Source organism: Ranitomeya imitator, chromosome 1, assembly GCF_032444005.1.
Source record: "Ranitomeya imitator isolate aRanImi1 chromosome 1, aRanImi1.pri, whole genome shotgun sequence".
NCBI classification, from domain to species: Eukaryota; Metazoa; Chordata; class Amphibia; order Anura; family Dendrobatidae; genus Ranitomeya; species Ranitomeya imitator.
Window position 1 is genome coordinate 186,270,739 of NC_091282.1, and position 19,206 is coordinate 186,289,944.

Sequence of the window (19,206 nt, forward strand, 5' to 3'; positions counted from 1 at the left end):
CTAGTATTGGACCTGTTTCCTCCTGGATCGTTCCTGTGGCCTGCTGCTCTGCATAGCTAAGTTCCGCTTTTGCTATTTTGTTTGCTGTTTTTTCTGTCCAGCTTGCTTATTTGTTGTTTCTTGCTTGCTGGAAGCTCTGGGACGCAGAGGGTGTACCTCCGTGCCGTTAGTTCGGTACGGAGGGTCTTTTTGCCCCCTTTGCGTGGTTTTTTGTAGGGTTTTGTGTTGACCGCAAAGTTACCTTTCCTATCCTCGCTCTGTTCAGAAAGTCGGGCCTCACTTTGCTAAATCTATTTCATCTCTACGTTTGTCTTTTCATCTTTACTCACAGTCATTATATATGGGGGCTGCCTTTTCCTTTGGGGTATTTCTCTGAGGCAAGGTAGGCTTATTTTCTATCTTCAGGCTAGCTAGTTTCTCAGGCTGTGCCGAGTTGCATAGGGAGCGTTAGGCGCAATCCACGGCTGCCTCTAGTGTGGTTGGAGAGGATTAGGGATTGCGGTCAGCAGAGTTCCCACGTCTCAGAGCTCTTTCTATGTTTTTGGGTTATTGTCAGATCACTGTATGTGCTCTGACTTCTATGTCCATTGTGGTACTGAATTGCCTTATCATAACAGTCATGCTGATAATGGCATCGTCAGCACTAAACATCTTCGTTGCTATTTCAAAACTGTGCAGAAGGGTGCATAGGTCCCTGATCTGAGACTACTCCTGCAGCGTGATTTGCCCCACCTCTTGATCTCGTTGGCCCAGGCTATACGTCATAACGTATTGCACCAGGGCTCGTCGGTGCTGCCACAGTCGCTGCAACATGTGCAGGGTTGAATTCCACCGTGTGGGTACATCGCATTTCAGCCGGTGAACTGGCATGCCCAACAACTTCTGTAGAGATGCAAGTCATCGAGCTGCGGGGCAAACGGCGGAAGTGAGCACACAGCGACCGTGCCCACTGCAGAAGCCCATCTAGTCCGGGATAGTGGGATAAAAATTGCTGGACAACCAGGTTCAAAACGTGAGCCATACAAGGCACGTGTGTGACATTGCCCCGACGAAGGGCTGCACCCAGGTTTGCAGCATTGTCGCACACCGCCTTCCCTGGCTGCAGGTTGAGTGGAGACAACCATTGATGGAACTCGGTCTCCAGAGCTGACCACAACTCCTCAGTAGGGTTGAGCGACCTTGACCTTTTTAGAGTCGAGCCGTGTTTCGCGAAACCCGACTATCTTAGAAGTCGAGTCGAGTGGAATCGGCCGATTATCGCGAAAAGTCGGGTATCGCCCGAAACACGAAACCCAATGCAAGTCAATGGGGGAGCATAGTCGGCAGTGAGTGGAGGCCAGGAAAACACCTACACTGCCCATTTTAATGGCAAAAACATCCATTCTTGTTAAAGAAGCTTGTCAATCGTAATTTACCTTATAATAATTGGAAGGCATTTGAGATTGGGGGTCATTTGGCTAAAGTTGTGGGGGGTAGGGCTGGTTCAAGTAATTAGTGGGCCCAGTAAATCTGGACCACGTCACGGCAGTGGAGCAGGGAGAGGTAAGTATTTCAACTTTGCAAGTGCTGTGATCCTGAGCAAGCAGGGGGGGCCCACTCGTTGGCATTGGCACTGGCACAGGGCCCCTCAAAGTACAGCGGTGTGTTTGCATGGCGGGGGCGCCTCCCACCGGCAGCAACACTTTTGCGTACTATGAGAGGCCCTGTGCCAGTGACGTCGCCAACTAGTATTCCTCCCCCCACCTGATGAAGGAACCTGCACTTTCATCTGCACCTTCCTCTTTGTCCCCGTGTAAGGTGGTATGGTATGCGGGAAGAGGAACCTGACTTTCAGCAGGGTCACAATCTTGCTGTGTAGCGTGCACGGGGAATTTTGCGTTATGGGTCAATGTACCAGCAGACTCATCTATCACTGGCTGGGCAATGGGCAGGATGAGGAGGAAACACAGATATAGGCCCAAAGAATAAAGTTGGCTAAATGCAGTTCAAAATTGGTAACACAGGACTAACCAGGGGGCATTGCAGTGGAGGACAACTGGAATGAGAGGCTGACACAGAGAGTAGGCCCAAATCAGTAAGTAGTCGAAATGCAGTTCAAAATTGGCAACCGTAGTAAACAGGCGGCACAGCTTTGTTCAGTGGAGGAGAACAGCAAGGAGTGGCAGACACCGATAGTAGGCCCCAACCCAACTAGTAGGCCAAATGCAGTCTAACATTATCAACTACTTAACGAGAGCCTGAAAATGGAATTTCAGGACAGGAAACCAGGAGAACAGCAAGGAGTGGCAGACACCGATAGTAGGCCCCAAACCAACTAGTACGCCAAATGCAGTTGTTCCGTTTAACCACAATTTAATGAGAGCCTGAAGATAGAAGTTCAGGAAAGGCAACCTGGAGAACACCTTGGAGTGTAACACACCATCTCTCTACACCCCATACCCAATTTTTAGGCCTAATGCAGCGTAGTTTCCAACAACTACTAAACGAGAGCAGGAAGATCGAAGCTCAGGAAAGGCAACCTGGAGAACACCTTGGAGTGGAACACACCATCTCTCTACACCCCATACCCAATTTGTAGGCCTAATGCAGTGTAGTTTCCAATAACTACTAAACGAGAGCATGAAGATCGAAGCATTGGCGAGGAAACCTGGGGAACACCTTGGAGTGGAACACACCATCTCTCTACACCCCATACCCAATTTGTAGGCCTAATGCAGCGGAGTTTCCAACAACTACTAAACGAGAGCCGGAAGATCGAAGCTCAGGAAAGGCAACCTGGAGAACACCTTGGAGTGGAACACACCATCTCTCTACACCCCATACCCAATTTGTAGGCCTAATGCAGTGTAGTTTCCAAGAACTACTAAACGAAAGCCGGAAGATCGAAGCTCAGGAAAGGCAACCTGGAGAACACCTTGGAGTGGAACACACCATCTCTCTACACCCCATACCCAATTTGTAGGCCTAATGCAGTGTAGTTTCCAACAACTACTAAACGAGAGCATGAAGATCGAAGCATTGGCGAGGAAACCTGGGGAACACCTTGGAGTGGAACACACCATCTCTCTACACCCCATACCCAATTTGTAGGCCTAATGCAGCGTAGTTTCCAACAACTACTAAACGAGAGCCGGAAGATCGAAGCTCAGGAAAGGCAACCTGGAGAACACCTTGGAGTGGAACACACCATCTCTCTACACCCCATACCCAATTTGTAGGCCTAATGCAGTGTAGTTTCCAACAACTACTAAACGAGAGCATGAAGATCGAAGCATTGGCGAGGAAACCTGGGGAACACCTTGGAGTGGAACACACCATCTCTCTACACCCCATACCCAATTTGTAGGCCTAATTCAGCGTAGTTTCCAACAACTACTAAACGAGAGCCGGAAGATCGAAGCTCAGGAAAGGCAACCTGGAGAACACCTTGGAGTGGAACACACCATCTCTCTACACCCCATACCCAATTTGTAGGCCTAATGCAGTCTAGTTTCCAATAACTACTAAACGAGAGCCGGAAGATCGAAGCTCAGGAAAGGCAACCTGGAGAACACCTTGGAGTGGAACACACCATCTCTCTACACCCCATACCCAATTTGTAGGCCTAATGCAGTGTAGTTTCCAAGAACTACTAAACGAGAGCCGGAAGATCGAAGCTCAGGAAAGGCAACCTGGAGAACACCTTGGAGTGGAACACACCATCTCTCTACACCCCATACCCAATTTGTAGGCCTAATGCAGTGTAGTTTCCAAGAACTACTAAACGAGAGCCGGAAGATCGGAGCTCAGGAAAGGTAACCTGGAGAAAACCTTGGAGTGGAACACACCATCTCTCTACACCCCATACCCAATTTGTAGGCCTAATGCAGCGTAGTTTCCAACAACTACTAAACGAGAGCCAGAAGATCGAAGCTCAGGAAAGGCAACCTGGAGAACACCTTGGAGTGGAACACACCATCTCTCTACACCCCATACCCAATTTGTAGGCCTAATGCAGTGTAGTTTCCAAGAACTACTAAACGAGAGCCGTAAGATCGAAGCTCAGGAAAGGCAACCTGGAGAACACCTTGGAGTGGAACACACCATCTCTCTACACCCCATACCCAATTTGTAGGCCTAATGCAGTGTAGTTTCCAACAACTACTAAACGAGAGCATGAAGATCGAAGTATTGGCGAGGAAACCTGGGGAACACCTTGGAGTGGAACACACCATCTCTCTACACCCCATACCCAATTTGTAGGCCTAATGCAGCGTAGTTTCCAACAACTACTAAACGAGAGCCGGAAGATCGAAGCTCAGGAAAGGCAACCTGGAGAACACCTTGGAGTGGAACACACCATCTTTCTACACCCCATACCCAATTTGTAGGCCTAATGCAGTGTAGTTTCCAACAACTACTAAACGAGAGCCGGAAGATCGAAGCTCAGGAAAGGCAACCTGAAGAACACCTTGGAGTGGAACACACCATCTCTCTACACCCCATACCCAATTTGTAGGCCTAATGCAGCGTAGTTTCCAACAACTACTAAACGAGAGCCGGAAGATCGAAGCTCAGGAAAGGCAACCTGGAGAACACCTTGGAGTGGAACACACCATCTCTCTACACCCCATACCCAATTTGTAGGCCTAATGCAGTGTAGTTTCCAAGAACTACTAAACGAGAGCCGGAAGATCAGAGCTCAGGAAAGGTAACCTGGAGAACACCTTGGAGTGGAACACACCATCTCTCTACACCCCATACCCAATTTGTAGGCCTAATGCAGCGTAGTTTCCAACAACTACTAAACGAGAGCCGGAAGATCGAAGCTCAGGAAAGGCAACCTGGAGAACACCTTGGAGTGGAACACACCTTCTCTCTACACCCCATACCCAATTTGTAGGCCTAATGCAGTGTAGTTTCCAAGAACTACTAAACGAGAGCCGGAAGATCGAAGCTCAGGAAAGGCAACCTGGAGAACACCTTGGAGTGGAACACACCATCTCTCTACACCCAATACCCAATTTGTAGGCCTAATGCAGTGTAGTTTCCAAGAACTACTAAACGAGAGCCGGAAGATCGAAGCTCAGGAAAGGCAACCTGGAGAACACCTTGGAGTGGAACACACCATCTCTCTACACCCCATACCCAATTTGTAAGCCTAATGCAGTGTAGTTTCCAAGAACTACTAAACGAGAGCCGGAAGATCGAAGCTCAGGAAAGGCAACCTGGAGAACACCTTGGAGTGGAACACACCATCTCTCTACACCCCATACCCAATTTGTAGGCCTAATGCAGTGTAGTTTCCAAGAACTACTAAACGAGAGCCGGAAGATCGAAGCTCAGGAAAGGCAACCTGGAGAACACATTGGAGTGGAACACACCATCTCTCTACACCCCATACCCAATTTGTAGGCCTAATGCAGTGTAGTTTCCAAGAACTACTAAACGAGAGCCGGAAGATCGAAGCTCAGGAAAGGCAACCTGGAGAACACCTTGGAGTGGAACACACCATCTCTCTACACCCCATACCCAATTTGTAGGCCTAATGCAGTGTAGTTTCCAAGAACTACTAAACGAGAGCCGGAAGATCGAAGCTCAGGAAAGGCAACCTGGAGAACACCTTGGAGTGGAACACACCATCTCTCTACACCCCATACCCAATTTGTAGGCCTAATGCAGTGTAGTTTCCAACAACTACTAAACGAGAGCATTAAGATCGAAGCAATGGCGAGGAAACCTGGGGCACACCTTGGGGAGGCAGACACCGTTAGTAGGCCCTACCAAAGTTGTACCCCCAATGCAGTTTTAAAATTCCTAGAGGCTGAAAACAAGACTATTGACGCTCAGCTTTTTTCAAAGGAACACAGCTGAATTGAGTGGCGCAGACAGACACAGGCAGTAGGACTTAACCCAAAAATGTGGCTCACTGCAGCTTAAAAAAGTTACAGGGGTACACAAGCAGCAGTGCTCTGGGCAGTGGAGGACAATTTCAATAGTGGACCGCAGACAGACTTTGTACGCCTACTATTAAAAAAAGGATGCTCTATGCAATTAAAAATAGGTTCCAGGGGTCCACGGGCAGCAGTGGTGTGGTCAGTGGACGAGTATTGGAAGGAGGGACCGCAGACAGGCGTAGTAGGCCTAACATAACAAAATTAGGCTGTAGACACTGTAAAATTGGTTCCAGGGGTACACGGGCAGCAGTGGTGTGGTCAACGGAGGAAAATTGGAATTAGGGACTGCAGACAGACTTTGTAGGCTGTCCCCTGTGGACCATGCATCCAACACATTAACCCAGTGCGCCGTAATGGACACGTAACTTTTTGTGGACATGCCTACTGGTCCATGCGACTCTTGTCAGGTGCACCTTTCTACTGTTTGATTGCCTGAGAGCTATGACAATGCAGACTTTTTCATGCCGGTGGAGGGCTGGGATGGCTTTTCTCGCAAAAGAAATGTCGACTGGGTAGCTTGAACCGTTGCACAGCGTAGTTCATCTGGGCTTTCTAAATATAAAACAAAGAAAAAAAGGAGGCTACATGCACTTTCAGCTGGGTTCCAGGGGTACACGGCCAGCATTGGTCTGGTCAGTGGAGAACTATTGGAAGGAGTGACCGCAAACAGGCATCGAAGGCCTAACATAATAACACATTGCTGTTGGCAATTTTAAATTGGTTCCAGGGGAACACGGGCAGCAGTGGTGTGGTCAGTGGAGGCCTAGTGGAAGGAGTGACCGCAGACAGGCATCGAAGGCCTAAAATAATAACACATGGCTGTTGGCAATTTTAAATTGGTTCCAGGGGTACACGGGCAGCAGTGGTGTGGTCAGTGGAGGCCTAGTGGAAGGAGTGACCGCAGACAGGCATCGAAGGCCTAAAATAATAACACATGGCTGTAGGCAATTTTAAATTGGTTCCAGGGGTACACGGGCAGCAGTGGCCTGGTCAGTGTAGTAGTAGTAGAAAGAATGGACCGCAGACAGGCATCGAAGGCCTAAAATAAAAAAATTGGGCTGGCTGTAGGCAATTTTAAATTGGTTCCAGGGGTACACGGGCAGCAGTGGTGTGGTCAGTGGAGGCCTAGTGGAAGGAGTGACCGCAGACAGGCATCGAAGGCCTAAAATAATAACACATGGCTGTAGGCAATTTTAAATTGGTTCCAGGGGTACACGGGCAGCAGTGGCCTGGTCAGTGTAGTAGTAGTAGAAAGAATGGACCGCAGACAGGCATCGAAGGCCTAAAATAAAAAAATTGGGCTGGCTGTAGGCAATTTTAAATTGGTTCCAGGGGTACACGGGCAGCAGTGGTGTGGTCAGTGGAGGCCTAGTGGAAGGAGTGACCGCAGACAGGCATCGAAGGCCTAAAATAATAACACATGGCTGTAGGCAATTTTAAATTGGTTCCAGGGGTACACGGGCAGCAGTGGCCTGGTCAGTGTAGTAGTAGTAGAAAGAATGGACCGCAGACAGGCATCGAAGGCCTAAAATAAAAAAATTGGGCTGGCTGTAGGCAATTTTAAATTGGTTCCAGGGGTACACGGGCAGCAGTGGTGTGGTCAGTGGAGGCATAGTGGAAGGAGTGACCGCAGACAGGCTTCGAAGGCCTAACATAACAAAAATGTCAATACAATGGTATTGTCAGTGGCAGGCATTGAAGGATGTCAGCGCATAGACTAAACATTGGTGGAGCTGTGAGATAATTTTGCAAGTGGTAAAGCACTGTTTGAGCTGGGGGGGGGAACTGTCTTGTGGCCGGCGGTACAGGCCCAGGGCCCCTCATATTACAACGGTGTGTCTGACGTTGGGTGCGCACCACCACCGCCAGAGACACTTTATTGTACTAGGAGGGACCCAGTGGCAGTGCCGTCGACCAAAAGCGGGCACACCCACCTCTTCAGACAAACAGCACTCTCAAGGGTGCTGTCGCCAAGTGTCGATACCACGGCCCCGTGTGGGGAGTTTGGCCATTTAGTGAGGTGTAAACATGTCTTATGCTGGACAATCAGGTGCAGAAAATTACGAGATTGGAAAAGGCATTCAGAATAGTCCACAGGCAAGACCTTTTCATAGGAAAGCTAGGTGTCAGCCGGGCAAGGTGGGGCAAAAGATTTCGAAATCCAGTTGTGGTTCATTTTAATGAAGGTTAGATCATCTACATTTTGGGTAGCCAGACGAGTCCTTTTTTCTGTTAGTATTGAACCTGCAGCACTGAATACTCTTTCTGATAGGACACTAGCTGCCGGGCAAGCAAGCTCCTGCAATGCATATTCTGCCAATTCTGGCCAGGTGTCTAATTTTGATGCCCAGTAATCAAATGGGAATGACGGTTGAGGGAGAACATCGATAAGGGATGAAAAATAGTTTGTAATCATACTGGACAAATGTTGTCTCCTGTCACTTTGAATTGATGCTGCAGTACCTGTCCTGTCTGCGGTCATAGCAAAATCACTCCACAACCTGGTCAGAAAACCCCTCTGGCCAACGCCACTTCTGATTTCTGCCCCTCTAACTCCTCTGGTCTGCTGGCCCCTGCAGCTCGTGTGAGAACGATCACGGGCGCTGTGTGCAGGGAATGCCAGAAGCAAACGGTCAACAAGAGTTGATTGTTTGGTTGCTAATATTAGTTCCAAGTTCTCATGTGGCATTATATTTTGCAATTTGCCTTTATAGCGAGGATCAAGGAGGCAGGCCAACCAGTAATCGTCATCGTTCATCATTTTAGTTATGCGTGTGTCCCTTTTGAGGATACGTAAGGCATAATCCGCCATGTGGGCCAAAGTTCCAGTTCTCAAATCTGCGGTTGTGCTTGGTTGAGGGGCAGTTTCAGGCAAATCCACGGCACTTGTGTCCCTCCAAAAACCAGAACCCGGCCTTGCCGCGCCACCAATTTCCAGTGGCCCCGGAAAAGCTTCCTCATTAAAAATATAATCATCCCCATCATCCTCCTCGTCCTCCTCCTCCTCTTCGCCCGCTAACTCGTCCTGTACACTGCCCTGGCCAGACAATGGCTGACTGTCATCAAGGCTTTCCTCTTCCTCAGCTGCAGACGCCTGATCCTTTATGTGCGTCAAACTTTGCATCAGCAGACGCATTAGGGGGATGCTCATGCTTATTATGGCGTTGTCTGCACTAACCAGCCGTGTGCATTCCTCAAAACACTGAAGGACTTGACACATGTCTTGAATCTTCGACCACTGCACACCTGACAACTCCATGTCTGCCATCCTACTGCCTGCCCGTGTATGTGTATCCTCCCACAAAAACATAACAGCCCGCCTCTGTTCGCACAGTCTCTGAAGCATGTGCAGTGTTGAGTTCCACCTTGTTGCAACGTCTATGATTAGGCGATGCTGGGGAAGGTTCAAAGAACGCTGATAGGTCTGCATACGGCTGGAGTGTACGGGCGAACGGCGGATATGTGAGCAAAGTCCACGCACTTTGAGGAGCAGGTCGGATAACCCCGGATAACTTTTCAGGAAGCACTGCACCACCAGGTTTAAGGTGTGAGCCAGGCAAGGAATGTGTTTCAGTTGGGAAAGGGAGATGGCAGCCATGAAATTCCTTCCGTTATCACTCACTACCTTGCCTGCCTCAAGATCTACAGTGCCCAGCCACGACTGCTTTTCTTTCTGCAAGAACTTGGACAGAACTTCCGCGGTGTGTCTGTTGTCGCCCAAACACTTCATAGCCAATACAGCCTGCTGACGTTTGCCAGTAGCTGCCCCATAATGGGAGACCTGGTGTGCAACAGTGGCAGCTGCGGATGGAGTGGTTGTGCGACTGCGGTCTGTGGACGAGCTCTCGCTTCTGCAGGAGGACGAAGAGGAGGAGGAGGGGGTGCGAACGGCTACAGCCAACTGTTTCCTAGACCGTGGGCTAGGCAGAACTGTCCCAAACTTGCTGTTCCCTGTGGACCCTGCATCCACAACATTCACCCAGTGTGCCGTGATGGACACGTAACGTCCCTGGCCATGCCTACTGGTCCATGCATCTGTTGTCAGGTGCACCTTTGTGCTCACAGATTGCCTGAGTGCATGGACGATGCGCTCTTTAACATGCTGGTGGAGGGCTGGGATGGCTTTTCTGGAAAAAAAGTGTCGACTGGGTAGCTCGTAGCGTGGTACAGCGTAGTCCATCAGGGCTTTGAAAGCTTCGCTTTCAACTAACCGGTAGGGCATCATCTCTAACGAGATTAGTCTAGCTATGTGGGCGTTCAAACCCTGTGTACGCGGATGCGAGGCTAAGTACTTCCTTTTTCTAACCATAGTCTCATGTAGGGTGAGCTGGACTGGAGAGCTGGAGATCGTGGAACTAGCGGGGGTGCCGGTGGACATGGCAGACTGAGAGACGGTGGGAGATGGTATTGTTGCCGCCGGTGCCCTAGATGCAGTGTTTCCTACTACGAAACTGGTGATTCCCTGACCCTGACTGCTTTGGCCTGGCAAAGAAACCTGCACAGAAACTGCAGGTGGTGCGGAAAATGGTGGCCCTACACTGCCGGAAGGGATGTTGCGTTGCTGACTAGCTTCATTGGCCGAGGGTGCTACAACCTTAAGGGACGTTTGGTAGTTAGTCCAGGCTTGCAAATGCATGGTGGTTAAATGTCTATGCATGCAACTTGTATTGAGACTTTTCAGATTCTGTCCTCTGCTTAAGGTAGTTGAACATTTTTGACAGATGACTTTGCGCTGATCAATTGGATGTTGTTTAAAAAAATGCCAGACTGCACTCTTTCTAGCATCGGATACCTTTTCAGGCATTGCAGACTGAGCTTTAACCAGATGGCCACGCTGTCCTCCAACAGGTTTTGGCTTTGCCACGCGTTTTGGGCAAGATACGGGCCCGGCAGATGGAACCTGTTGCGATGTTGATGCCTGCTGCGGCCCCTCCTCCTCCGCTTCAGAACTGCTGCCGCCTGCACCCTGTTCCCCTAATGGCTGCCAATCGGGGTCAAGAACTGGGTCATCTATTACCTCTTCTTGTAGCTCGTGTGCAACTTCGTCTGTGTCACCGTGTCGGTCGGTGGTATAGCGTTCGTGATGGGGCAACATAGTCTCATCAGGGTCTGATTCTTGATCATTACCCTGCGAGGGCAATGTTGTGGTCTGAGTCAAAGGACCAGCATAGTAGTCTGGCTGTGGCTGTGCATCAGTGCACTCCATGTCAGATTCAACTTGTAATGGGCATGGACTGTTAACTGCTTCACTTTCTAAGCCAGGGACGGTATGTGTAAAGAGCTCCATGGAGTAACCCGTTGTGTCGCCTGCTGCATTCTTCTCTGTTGTTGTTTTTGCTGAAGAGGACAAGGAAGCGACTTGTCCCTGACCGTGAACATCCACTAACGACGCGCTGCTTTGACATTTACCAGTTTCACGAGAGGAGGCAAAAGAGCTAGAGGCTGAGTCAGCAAGATAAGCCAAAACTTGCTCTTGCTGCTCCGGCTTTAAAAGCGGTTTTCCTACTCCCAGAAAAGGGAGCGTTCGAGGCCTTGTGTAGCCAGACGACGAACCTGGCTCCACAGCTCCAGACTTAGGTGCAATATTTTTTTTCCCACGACCAGCTGATGCTCCACCACTACCACTACCCTCATTACCAGCTGACAATGAACGCCCCCGGCCACGACCTCTTCCACCAGACTTCCTCATTGTTTTAAAAACGTAAACAAACTAACGGTATTTGTTGCTGTCACACAACTTACACGGTGAGCTATAACTTCAGTATGATTTAGCTACCCCTTTACAGGTGAGTGAGACCACAACGAAAATCAGGCACAATGTTACACACTCTGTTGTTGGTGGCAACAAATGAGAGAGATGCCACACACGCAGGACTGTCACTGAAGCACAAATGTAAATATTAATCTCCCACTGATTTTTTTTTTTTTTTTTCTTCAGGGAGACTTTAGGAAAAAAAAATAATAGAATAAAATGATTTTTTCAGGAAGAATTTAGAAACCAAATAAAATAAAATGATTTTTTCAGGGAGAATTTAGAAAACAAATAAAACAAAAAAAGGCTTTCTATGGCCCACTGAGTGAGAGATGACGCACACAGGAGTCAGGAGTGGCACACAAGCCCAGAGGCCAATATTTATCTCCCACTGATTGATGTAGTGATTTTTTCAGGTAGATTTTGGAACCCAAATCAAGCTAAAAAAATAATAGGCTTTCTATGGCCCACAATTGGAGAGAGAGAGATGGCACACCCAGGAGTCAAGACTGGCACACAAGCAGAAAGGGCAATATTAATCTCCCACTGATTTGTTTTTTTTTTTTTTTTCAGGGAGACTTTAGGGAAAAAAATAATAGAATAAAATGATTTTTTCAGGAAGAATTTAGAAACCAAATAAAATAAAATGATTTTTTCAGGGAGAATTTAGAAAACAAATAAAACAAAAAAAGGCTTTTTATGGCCCACTGAGTGAGAGATGACGCACACAGGAGTCAGGAGTGGCACACAAGCCCAGAGGCCAATATTTATCTCCCACTGATTGATTTATTGTTTTTTTCAGGTAGAATTGAGAACCCAAATCAACCAAAAACATAAATAGGCTTTCCATGGCCCACTATTTGTGAGAGAGATGGCACGCTCAGGACTGGCACACAAGTCCAGAGGCCAATATTAATCTCCCACTTTTTATTTTTTTTCAGGGAAAATTTATAAACCCAATAAAAGAAAAAAGAAATAGGCTTTCTATGGCCCACTATCTGAGAGAGAGAGATGGCACGCTTAGGACTGGCACACAAGCCCAAAGGCCAATATTAATCTCCCTTTTTTTTTCAGGGAGAATTTATAAAACCAAAAAAAAAAAAAAAAAATAGGCTTTCTATGGCCCACTATTTGTGAGAGAGATGGCACGCTCAGGACTGGCACACAAGCCCAGAGGCCAATATTAATCTCCCACTTTTTTTTTTTTTGTTCCAGGGAAAATTTATAAACCCAATAAAAAAAATAATAAATAGGCTTTCTATGGCCCACTATCTGAGAGAGAGAGATGGCATGCTTAGGACTGGCACACAAGCCCAAAGGCCAATATTAATCTCCCACTGATTGATTTATTGATTTTTTCAGGTAGAATTTAGAACCCAAATAAAGCAAAAAAAAAAAAAATGGGCTTTCTATGGCCCACTGAGTGAGTGATGATGCACACAGGAGTCAGGAGTGGCACACAAGCCCTGAGGCCAATATTTTTCTCCCACTGATTGATGTAGTGATTTTTTCAGGTAGATTTTAGAACCCAAATCAAGCAAAAAAATAAATAGGCTTTCTATGGCCCACTGTCTGAGAGATGGCACACACAGGAGTCAAGAGTGGCACACAAGCCCTGAGGCCAATATTTTTCTCCCACTGATTGATGTAGTGATTTTTTCAGGTAGATTTTAGAACCCAAATCAAGCAAAAAAATAAATAGGCTTTCTATGGCCCACTGAGTGAGAGATGGCACACACAGGGATGGCACTCTAGCAGAAATGTCAATCTTAATCTCCCACAAAAAAAAAAAAAAAAAAAAAAAAACAGGGAGTGTCCAACAATTACTATCTCCCTGCAGTAATCTCAGCCAGGTATGGCAGGCAGCAATAAGGAGTGGACTGATGCACAAATTAAATAAAAAGTGTGGACAAACAAAAAAGATAGCTGTGCAGAAAGGAAGGAACAACAGGATTTGTGCTTTGAAAAAAGCAGTTGGTTTGCACAGCGGCATACACACAGCAATGCAGCTATCAGGGAGCCTTCTAGGGCAGCCCAATGAGCTACAGCGCTGAGGGGAAAAAAAAAATAAAAATGTAGCTTCCACTGTCCCTGCACACCGAAGGTGGTGTTGGCCAGTGGAAATCGCTACAGCACAAGCGGTTTGGTGGTTAATGGACCCTGCCTAACGCTATCCCTGCTTCTGACGAAGCGGCAGCAACCTCTCCCTAAGCTCAGATCAGCAGCAGTAACATGGCGGTCGGCGGGAACGCCCCTTTATAGCCCCTGTGACGCCGCAGACAGCAAGCCAATCACTGCAATGCCCTTCTCTAAGATGGTGGGGACCAGGACCTATGTCATCACGCTGCCCACACTCTGCGTTTACCTTTATTGGCTGAGAAATGGCGCTTTTCGCGTCATTGAAACGCGACTTTGGCGCGAAAGTCGCGTACCGCATGGCCGACCCCGCACAGGGGTCGGATCGGGTTTCATGAAACCCGACTTTGCCAAAAGTCGGCGACTTTTGAAAATGAACGACCCGTTTCGCTCAACCCTACTCCTCAGCTGTGTGACTCACATTTCCCAGACATTTCAATGTAAACACTGCCTGATGCCGTTGAGCCCCGGTGACAGCATAGTGAGGAGGTGTGCAGGATTCCTTCTGCGCAGTTACAACGCGGGTGGCATTACCAGACAGGCTTTGGGTGCAGGTGGAGGACCGAGAGGAGGTTGAGGAGGCAGAAGCAGTGGAGGAACTTCTAGATACAGAGGATCGACGAGCAACTCGTGGGGACGGCAAGACTCGGACAGCAGCCTCTTCTCCTGATGTTGCTTGTTATGAACTGGTGGTTTAGGAGCAACATGAGACGAGCTCTGAAGGAGGTGGTACCTGTACTGACCGCAGTCCCTAAGCTCAACACAACACTAGAAGTAGCCGTGGGATGCTCCTGTCACTCCCTAGGCACCTCGTCACAGCCTGAGAACTAACTACCCCTAAAGATAGAAACAGGAAAACTATCTTGCCTCAGAGAAAATCCCCAAAGGATAGATAGCCCCCCACAAGTAATGACTGTGAGTGGAGAGGGAAAAGACATACACAGAATGAAACCAGGATGTAGCACAGGAGGCCAGTCTAGCTAGATAGATAGGACAGGATAGAATACTGTGCGGTCAGTATTAAAAACTACAAAAATCCACACAGAGTTTACAAAAGTCTCCACACCTTACTAAAGGTGTGGAGGGTAAATCTGCTTCCCAGAGCTTCCAGCTTAACTGAATTAATCCATACTGACAAGCTGGACAAAACATAGTATGAACAGAACGAATAAGTCCACAACATGTGGACAGAAAAGAGCAAAGCAAGGACTTAACTTTGCAGAACTGGTCAGGATATCAGGGAAATCCAAGAGAGATGTGAATCCAACCAGGAACCATTGACAAGTGGCACTGGCTGAAGAGAAGAGCCAGGCATAAATAGCCGAGCAGAAAGACAATCAGTGGAAGCAGCTGCAGACTGGTAAATCCAAGGAGCAGCCATACCACTTAAAACCACCGGAGGGAGCCCAAGAGTGGAATTCACAACAGTTGCTGTAGTTACCCAGTGCCCAGTCACCAACATGTAACGCCCCTGTCCATGTCTACTCATCCAAGTGTCTGTGGTGAAATGCACCCTGTCACACACTGAGTTTCTCAAGGAAGTGGTGATGTTGTGTGCAACATGCTGGTGTAGCGCAGGCAAAGCTTTCTTTGAGAAGTAGTGGCAACTGGGCATCTGGTACTGGGGCACTGTGACGGACATAAGGTCTCGAAAATCCTCTGTGTCCACCAGGCGGAAAGGCAGCAATTCTGTAGCCAACAGCTTGCAGATGGAGAAATTCAACCTCTTAGCTTTGTCATGGCTAGGAGAAAATGGTCTTTTACTTGTCCACATCTAAGGGACTGAGGGCTGGCTGCCGTGCTTAGACGGAGTTGAGTAGGGTGTTCCCGGCAAACTGCTGGTCTGTGAGGAAGGTGCACGCGGAGATGTTATGTTGCCTTGATCAAAATGTAGTGTCGATGTCGGAGAGCGCTCAACACCAGCAGGTGTTTCCACGTGCAAATGTCCTGACGACCTGCCAATCACACTGGCTGTTGCGTGTAAAGAGGTGGAAGGTCTGCATCCAAAACCACGTGCAACTGCTGTCCCCACAGACACATAGGATGAAGAGGACGCGGATGCACTTGATGGGGCAGAGGGTGGTTGACCCGGCCCACTAGGCCGCATTGTAGCACAGTGAGCTTCCCACTGCAACTTATGCCTCATATCCATGTGACGGTTCATGCATGAAGTACTCAAGCTAGTGATTTTTTGGCCTCTACTGAGATTTTGTTGACAAATTTTACAGACATCATGAGTTGGGTCATCCTTTGCGTTGTCAAAAAATGCCCAGGCTATGCAAGGCTTAGAGCCCATACGACCTGAAGAGCCACCACGACTTCTGGTCTGAGGCACAGTTGGGGTTGAGGATGTTGACGTGCTTCCAGTACTCCGTCTCTGTCCAAGAAGACACACCGTTACCTCGTCGTCAGACTTGTCACTAGCATCCTCCTCCACCTCCTCTGCTGATCTCATGGACTGGCGGACTGGGGGTTGAGAGTAAGTGGGGTCTACAAACTCGTCATCATCATCCTTTGTGTTCTCACGCCCGTCGTCCTCAGAGCCAACCTCTTCCTGCCCTGACTGAAAAGTCAAGTTTTCGTTCCAATCAGGTATCTCAGTCTCATCATCATCTTCCTCATTGTCTCCACCAACAGGAGTTACAGTTTGGGAACGAGGGTCTACGTTATGCTCAGAACCTTCTTCATCTGGGCCTGGATCCGACTCAGACCTCTGATTCCCAGGCTATAGTATGCATAAACAGCTCTACAGACTCAACCATGTGTGTTACCCCATGCTCAGACTGGCAGCTGGAGACTTGCGAGCTGTGAGGAAGCAAGTGCTATTGGGGCGACAACTCTGAGGACTGGAGTAGTTGTGATGTTGAAGTTGACATGGAGGAGAGCCCACTTGAACGAGCACTTGATATCCGTTCAAGCACCTGCTGTTTTTGTGCCTCATCTGGAATTTTTGGCGATGCTTGTAGCGATGGTCGTAAGAAAGGGATCATATCAGATTGTCCATGAAAAGAAGTAGACATTTTACTTTGGCTGGAAGATGGTCTTTCTTCTGCAGATGTTACTGTTGGTTGACCACCTACCCCACGGACACAACCTTTTTTTCCCTTTCCAACACGCCTATTCCCCTTTCCACCAGCAGCAGGCCTTTTGCCACTTATTTCAGTGCTTAACTAATTGGCAACTCTGTATCTGTAGTTGTTGGCACAACAAACCGATGGATGAAAACCGAGCAGAACTGAGTGGCCAAACTGTGGTACTAGGCCCAAAACTAATAACTGGATTAGATGCAGTGAAAATTGAGATACACAGGCAGTAAAGTTTGTTTCACAGGCAGGCTACTCTGCTGACATGCAGACACTGCTCCTAGGCCCTAAACTATCAACTGGATTAGCTGCAGTGAAAATTGAGATACACAGGTGGTATAGTTTGTTTCACAGGCAGGCTACTCTGCTGAGGTGCAGACACTGCTCCCAGGCCCTAAACTATCAACTGGATTAGATGCAGTGAAAACTGAGATACACAGGCGATAGTTTGTTTCACAGGCGGGCTACTCTGCTGACGTGCTGACACTGCTCCTAGGCCCTAAACTATCAACTGGATTAGATGCAGTGAAAATTGAGATACACAGGCGGTATAGTTTGTTTCACAGGCAGGCTACTCTGCTGACATGCAGACACTGCTCCTAGGCCCTAAACTATCAACTGGATTAGATGCAGTGAAAATTGAGATACACAGGCATAGTAACATAGTAACATAGTTAGTAAGGCCGAAAAAAGACATTTGTCCATCCAGTTCAGCCTATATTCCATCATAATAAATCCCCAGATCTACGTCCTTCTACAGAACCTAATAATTGTATGATACAATATTGTTCTGCTCCAGGAAGACATCCAGGCCTCTCTTGAACCCCTCGACTGAGTTCGCCATCACCACCTCCTCAGGCAAGCAATTCCAGATTCTCACTGCCCTAACAGTAAAGAATCCTCTTCTATGTTGGTGGAAAAACCTTCTCTCCTCCAGACGCAAAGAATGCCCCCTTGTGCCCGTCACCTTCCTTGGTATAAACAGATCCTCAGCGAGATATTTGTATTGTCCCCTTATATACTTATACATGGTTATTAGATCGCCCCTCAGTCATCTTTTTTCTAGACTAAATAATCCTAATTTCGCTAATCTATCTGGGTATTGTAGTTCTCCCATCCCGTTTATTAATTTTGTTGCCCTCCTTTGTACTCTCTCTAGTTCCATTATATCCTTCCTGAGCACCGGTGCCCAAAACTGGACACAGTACTCCATGTGCGGTCTAACTAGGGATTTGTACAGAGGCAGTATAATGCTCTCACCATGTTGTAAGGATTTCACTCACTCAGCTGCGACGGCTGACACTCAGGAGACGTGTTCCTTTAAAGTTCACTGGGTTTATTGCTTCATAAACCATGTGGCAAATAACAGAAAGCAAAATGGGCCTTTGGTTCAGGCAAAGAAAAGTAAGTGTCCAGTTCATCCGGCTCAGTCCTGAAGCCGTAACACACTCAGGAGGGTTTCACCTCCACACATCTCTGCTGTGTAAAGGATTAGCCAGTCTTATAAAGAGCTAACCCCACCCAGTAACCCATCACATGATTAGCCATGTGGTCTGACATTACCACAGGTCCTGAAACACATATACAAGATTATGTGCCAGAAAGGAATACTCCGGGCTACATTACAGCAATCAGGCACTTATGTGGCACATACCTCCCATCGACCACAAACCCTTTAGCCATGCTACATACCTCCCCCCTCTGCCTAAAGCCGTGGGGCTTGGCACTTTCCCCCACTAAACAAGGGATTCTCGATAGGGCATCCGCATTACCGTGCAGCTTTCCGGCCCTATGTTCCACATGGAAACTGAAGTCCTGCAGGGCTAAGAACCAACGGGTGACTCTAGCATTTCTTCCTTTCATTTCTCTCATCCACCTAAGCGGGGCATGGTCAGATACCAGTCTAAATTTACGTCCCAGCAGATAGTACCGCATTGTGTCCACTGCCCATTTTATGGCCAAGCACTCCTTCTCAACGACTGAGTAGTTCTTTTCAGATGAGGACAGCTTCCTACTCAGATAGAGAACAGGATGCTCCTCCCCATGTAGTTCTTGGGAAAGGACTGCTCCCACCCCAACATCTGAGGCATCTGTCTGAAGAATAAACTCTTTCTTGAAGTTTGGGGCCATCAGAACGGGTTGCTTACACAAAGCGTTTTTCATTTCTTGGAAGGCTGACTCTGTTTCTTCGGACCACTTAACCATTACTGATTTTGTCCCTTTTAGCAGGTCAGTCAGAGGCGCAGCCATCGTGGCGAAGTTTGGGATGAACCTCCTGTAATATCCCACGATTCCCAGG